Here is a 6636-nt window from a genome sequence, read left to right on the forward strand (position 1 = left end):
AGTTGGTCCTTGTTCATATCCTCGAGGGTCTTACTAGATTTCTTGAGGGTCTCACTAAATTTATTGGCGGTTTCTAGAAAATTCTTGAAAAACCTTATAAGTTTGGTTTTGAACTCTATATCCAGTAGTTTGCTTTCCTCCATTTCTGTCATTTGTGACCTGTTTCTTTGTCTCAGCATTTTTTATGCTTCCCTGTGTTGGTAAAGTGGCTTTCTGTGCTAGGTGTCCTGTAGGGCCCAGTGGCTCAGCCTCCTAATTACCTGAGGTGGACACTCTTGGTGCACCTCTGTGGACTTTGTGCACAGTCTTGTTTTAGTTAAGCCTTGATTGTTGTAGGTATCACTGGGAGGAATTGACCTCCAGGCCCATTGGCTGAGAGAATTAGCTGTGTCTACAGTGGGAGAACTTCTGTGCTGGAGACACCCTTCTGGGGCAAGACTTGCTTCAGTGGGGCTTTGGTGCTCACTGAGTATTCCCCCTGAGAGTGTCCCTTATGGATCTGAGGAGTTATAATCTGGATGGTTCCACTCTGACCACTGGGTACACTGGCTTTTGGATCTCTAAGGAGGTGCTAATTTAGCCTCTACCTGGGCCTACCCAGCAGGAGCTATTGAGAGATATGCAGATTCCTCTTCTTTGTTTGGGATTTAGAGGTGCCCAGATGAGGCCCAGCTGTGAAGCAATGCAAGCTGCTGTGGGGCCTTGGGCCTTCTTTTGGAAGTTCTGGGTCTCTCTGACCCAGCTGCAATTTGTTAGGTAATTTTAAGATTGCAAAGGGCCCGGCCTTTCATATGCAAAAGCCTCTGCATACAGCTTGGTTGGGGCGGGGTTTCAGGGAATCAACAAGGCAGAAGAAACAGCTATAGCTGATATTCAGTCCTACCCTAAGAAGCCCCGTGTCTCAGTGTCCCGGTAATCCCTGCAAGCACCTCTGAGAGAAAGCCGCCCTCAAGTTACGAGCGATGCCAGACAGTCCAGTTTCTCCCCATATGAGTCTGGGTCCCCAGAGACTTGCCTGGAACTGGAGTTCAGAGCAGTTGGGAGCTTGTGACTCCCTCCCGATTGAAAAAGTCAACCGCGTCCTCAGTTGCCAGCCCTTTCCGTACTCAGCCCTCGGTACCTGTGCACTTTACTTCTGCACCTCCTCAGTGTGCTTTTCTCTTTCCTTCTAGTTGTAGAATTTCCACTCAGCCAGCCTTCCTGTGGTTCTGGGTGATGTCTGTTTTGTCTTTTAGTTGTATTTTTGAAGTGGTTGTGCGAGGCAACAATTTCAGGTGTTTACCTATGCTGCCATCTTGGTTTCTCCATAAATATACTGATTAATTTCATTTGTAAATATTTTGAGATTTTTGCATTTATGTTCTTAAATGAGGTAAACTATAAGGTATTTTAAAAAGATATTTCTATTTATCTTTACATTGTTATGTTACCCAATTAAAATATGTTGAGAAATTTCTTTAAAGTGTTTGTATTATGAAATATTTCAACTGTAGAAAAAGTGTGCATCACTCAGATTCTTCAAAATTTAATATTTTTCATATAGCCCTCAGATTGTTTAAATAAATAGAAAATTGCAAGGAAAGTACAGGCCTCCTTTGTACTTCTTTCCAATAATTTCCTCCCTCCTCAGATGTGAATAATATTCTGAATTCGGTGTTTATTATTGTTATCTTTTCATACCAGTACTTTTAATTATATAATTTTAAACCTAAAAGGTTGTAAAAAAATATTTTTCAGGCTTTCCCATTTCACATTAACTGTCTAGCTAGTATATTTGTGAAGTCTCTGGAGCAGATATAGTCTTGGTTTGTAATTTCCAACTATAATAATGAAATATTCTATTTTTATTCTCAGTTCTGTTAGTTTTTTGTTTTATGTCCTTTGAAGTTTTGTCATTAGTGTGTACTTTTATGTCTTCGGAGGAACTTGACACTTTTATTATGAAGTAATCCTCTTCCGCTAATATTTCTTGTTTTGAGGTCTACCATGTCTGATATAATTATAGCCTCTCCAGTTTTTTATGATTCGTATTTGCATGTTATATCTTCTTTCAGCCTTCTACTTTAACCTATTTATGTCTTTATACTTAAAAGTATATTTTTTATAACAATCATACAGTAAGATCTTGTTTTTCTTCTGCAGTTTGACAATCTGTCTTTCAATTTAAATGTTTAGAACCATTTACATGTAATTATTGATATGATTTGGTTTATATTTATAATGTTGTTATTTGGTTTTTATTTGTCACATTTGTTTCTTTTTTCTCTTTACTAGTCTTTTATTACTTTTTTAGCATTTCATGTTATTCCATATGATTTGCTTATTTATCTCTTTGTTTTATTATTTTAGTGACTGCTATATTGTTTATAATATGCATATTTAACTTATCTCAGGAAATAATATACCATTTCACATATAGTATAAGGGCCTTATAGCAATATATTTTTTCCTTTTTCCATCAGTGTACTATTATTAATGCACTAGAGGCCTGGTGCATGAAATTCATGTGCCGGTGTCGGGGGGGGGGGGGGGTGATGTCCCTCAGCCCGGCCTGCACCCTCTCCAATCCGGGACCCCTTGGGGGAGGATGTCCAACCGGTTTAGACTGGCAGTCCGACATGCCTCTCGCAATCTGGGACTGCTGTCTCCTAACTGCCTGCCTGATCTCCCCTAACCCCTCTGCCTGCCTGCCTGATTTCCCCTAACCACCCCTGCCTACCTGATTGCCCCTAACCACATCTGCCTGCCTGCCTGATTGCCCCTAACTGCTCCCCTGCTGGCCTGATCATCCCTAACCACCTCTGCCTCAGACCCACACCTGGGACTCAGGATTCCCTCCTCCAGCTAGCCACAGGCACCCGGGACCCGGGCCAACTTCGCCCGGGCCGGTCACAACCACAGGGAACTGTGGGCGGGTGGCTTCACCCAGGCTACAGCCGCAGGACCCTGGGACCGCGGGGCGGTGGGCTTTTTTCTTTCTCCTGGGCCGCAGGCACTGGTGCCTGGGACCGTGGGGTGGGTGGCTTTGCCCCATCCTGGCTTTGTCAGGAAGGACATCTGGAAGGTTGTTCGAAAGCCATCCAGTCTAATTAGCATATTACCCTTTTATTAGTATAGATACTTCACATGTATATATGTTACAAATCTCAATACATTATTTTGTATTTAAACAGCTAATTACATTTTATTTTTATTTTATTTTTTTAAAATATATTTTATTGATTTTTTACAGAGAGGAAGAGAGAGGAATAGAGAGTTAGAAACATCGATCAGCTGCCTTTTGCACACCTCCTACTGGGGATGTGCCCGCAACCAAGGTACATGCCCTTGGCCGGAATCGAACCTGGGACCTTTCAGTCCACAGGCCGACGCTTTATCCACTGAGCCAAACCGGTCAGGACGAGCTAATTACATTTTAAAGAAATAATTAAAAACCAAAAAGTGTCTTTTATTTACCCACATTTTTATCATTTTACCATTTATTTCCATTGTGAACATTTAAGTTTTAATCTGATATAATTTTCTGTCTGCTTAAAGAATTTCCTTGAATATTTCTTATAATGCAGGTTTGATGATGCTTAATATTTTCCCCTTTTGTTTGCTGAGAAAGTAGTTCACCTTTGGTTTTGAAAGATATTTTTCTACATATAGAATTCTATGTGGACAATTGTGTTTTTTTCAGTGCAAATATTCTAGAATATGTTGCTTCCTTATCTTCTGGCTTCTATAGTTCTGACAAAAAGTCTGTAGCATTAATTTGTGGTAATTAGTCACTGGTAATTCTTTGTTTATTTATACTTAATGTTTCTCTGGATATTTATAAGATTTTTTTCTTTATTGCTGGTTTTTATAATTTTGATTATAATGTGCTTGGCACAATGTTTTTTGTGTGTTTCTGCTAAGAGTTCATGGAGCTTCTTGCAGTATGAGGTTTATAGTTGTCATAAAATTTGGAATCTTTGGGCCATTTTTTGTACAAATATTTTCTGCTCTCTCCACACCCTCTTTCTGGAACTCTAATTAAAATGTATGTTAGAGTGAATATTTGTTTCAGTTTTTATATCTCTCTGTAAATCATTTTGAATAGCTTCTATTCCTACGTCTTAATGAACTGATATTTTCTTCTGCAATGTCTTCTTTGCTATTAATGCCACCCAATGAAAATTTTTTTCAAAAAATGTATGTTTTTGTAGATGTTCCATTTGGTTTTTATTTTATACCATACACTTAATCCTCCTTATGTTTATCTTTTTGAATATTTATAGTATTTGTATTATATGCCTTGATGATTTTTAAAATTGACATTATTTTAATTATTTCTTTTTTTTCCTTCAAGGATATTTCTTTAATGGGAAAAATGTACTGGGACAGATCATCTCACATGCAAACAGAACAAGGGTTACAGATAAGTACCGAGGAACCTCAAATGGTAAATACCTTCTTTAATAAAAATCTTCCTTGCCTATATTAAAGTAATAGTCTGCCTCCTGTTGCTTGAATGTTAGGGAGTTTTTAAAATCTCCTTTAATGTGTTTTAGAGGTGTGTTTAACTGTAAGCACACCTAATCCAGTAGCACATTGAGAGTCTTGGATATTTTGGATCACTGTTGCTGCCTATCAAAGACCTTCTCAGCTAATGTCCCAAACATTCGTATCGTCTCATTTCAGCATCTCTCATATCTGTTTTTTTCCTACTTATTTTTCTCCTGGTTGTATATTATATATTTATGATTTTTCTATAATTAATAACTTCTGATTGAATGATGAAAATTATAGTACTGGATTTGGTTGTTTCCTTTTAAAAAAGTGTTAGAGTTTAATCTAATAGGCAGTTAAGCTACCTGAAGATTACCTGTATCTTTTTAAGTATCATTTAAAATGTTCAAGTTCAGAGGAGCCTTAATCTGGAGCTCATTTAGCACTGCTACTAATGTACGACCCTTCTAAGGTTTATGATGAATGTACCATGTACTCTGTCTGTCTGGTGGAAGAGCTAGTGATTCCCAGCTTGTGTGAGCTCTGGGAATTGTGGCTTACAGCTTTTTGGTAATTGTCCCTTCCCTCCACCCCCATTGGCAGTTTTTCTTTGTCTGGCCTCATGGATTTCACCATTGCACGTGAAAATTGGTATTCAGCCAAAGAGTCAAGGACTCTTTGGGGGTTTCTGCAGATTTCTGAAGCCTCTTTCTCCATACTGTGCCTAACAAATTCTACCCTCTTTGTCTTCTTATTCTAATTTCTGTCTCTTCAACTCAGTAAGACACTGGGCGCTGTATGGTTTCCCCTTCATTGTGTCATGTTCTGGAGATTGTGTAAAGCAGAAATCTGGGGTAATTTAGCTCTTAACCTTTTTTTGCATCCATATTCTTAGTCATCATAGTCTTGCATTGCCTGTTGTTCTTACATTTTGTTCAGTTTTATAGTTATTTATGACAAGAGGGTAGAGTAGAAGTCAGTGGTCTCAGATGGATTTTTTTTGTAATGTAGCAAAGAAAAGGTAGGAAAACAGAGTTTTAAAGCACAATAAAGGTCCATATATTGCTATTGACATTATTAAAAGGCTAGGGCAGAAAAGTCATGTATGAATATAAAACTGAAGTGAAGGGAAGCAAAATAACTTCTGTTGATGCTTAATCTGTGTCTTTACAGTTTGGGTAGAAGTTGGGTCTCTTTATTCCTATCCAGTGTTAGATATTGTGCTGTGCTGTCTTCTTACCATTTCAGCTGTGTAGAGAGTATAATATAGAATTTAGCGTTAGTAATAACAAAAATGACACTAACAGTTATACCTTTTAAACTTTAAGTATGTTCATATTATTTCTTGCTCTTGGTTAGATTAAATTTTAGCTTTGATTTTATCTTTCTTGTGTAAATATTTAATAGCAGTGATTTACAGTATCTGACTTAATATTACCTAATTGTCTTATTCAATCTGATAATATATCTATAGAGATCAATGATTTTAAAAGCCATAACATTGGAATAATAGACAACATGTTTTATTGTATCTTTTTTTTCTGTATTTCTCATTTCATGCATAATATTGACTTGCTTATATTTCTCTTTTATATAGTCCTCATTTACTGAACTATATTGACTAGCATTTTGCTGCATTGAATAATATGCCTTGATGATTTTTAAAATTGACACTATTTTAATTATTTATTTTTTTCCTTCAAGGATATTTCTTTAATGGGGAAAATGTACGGGCACAAATCATCTCCAGTGCAAACAGAGCAAGGATTAGAGATAAGTATTGAGGAACCTCAAATGGTAAATACATTCTTTAATAAAAATCTTCCTTGCCTATATTAAAGTAATAGTCTGCCTCCTGTTGCTTGAATGTTTATCTAGGGGTTTTTGAAAAATCTCCTTTAATGTGTTTTAGAGGTGTGTTTAACTGTAAGCACACCTAATCCAGTAGCACATTGGGAGTCTTGGAATTTTGGATCACTGTTGCTCCCTATCATAGAAGACTTTCTGAGCGAAGGTCCCAAACATTTTTCAGAGGGAAAGATTTTAACAGTTCTTTTGGTCTAGAGGCATTCAGATCCAGAAGATAGTTGGAGAATTAATTAAAAGTATTAGCTTCTAGCCCTCAGTGGTTTGGCTCAGTAGATAGAGCATCGATCTGTG

General features: G+C 37.4%; 1 long non-coding RNA gene across 1 annotated transcript in view; it reads left to right on the plus strand.

The window, feature by feature from the left end:
* Positions 1-6243, plus strand: part of LOC106725880 — an 83499-nt gene extending 77256 nt beyond the window's left edge. Inside the window, exons 2-3 of the long non-coding RNA XR_001361880.1 lie at positions 4337-4429; positions 6181-6243. This is a non-coding gene — a long non-coding RNA (uncharacterized LOC106725880). The remainder of the gene's footprint in view (positions 1-4336; positions 4430-6180) is intronic.
* Positions 6244-6636: the final 393 nt, after the last annotated feature.

The sequence above is a fragment of the Myotis brandtii genome, unplaced genomic scaffold, assembly GCF_000412655.1.
Source record: "Myotis brandtii unplaced genomic scaffold, ASM41265v1 scaffold194, whole genome shotgun sequence".
NCBI classification, from domain to species: domain Eukaryota; kingdom Metazoa; phylum Chordata; class Mammalia; order Chiroptera; family Vespertilionidae; genus Myotis; species Myotis brandtii.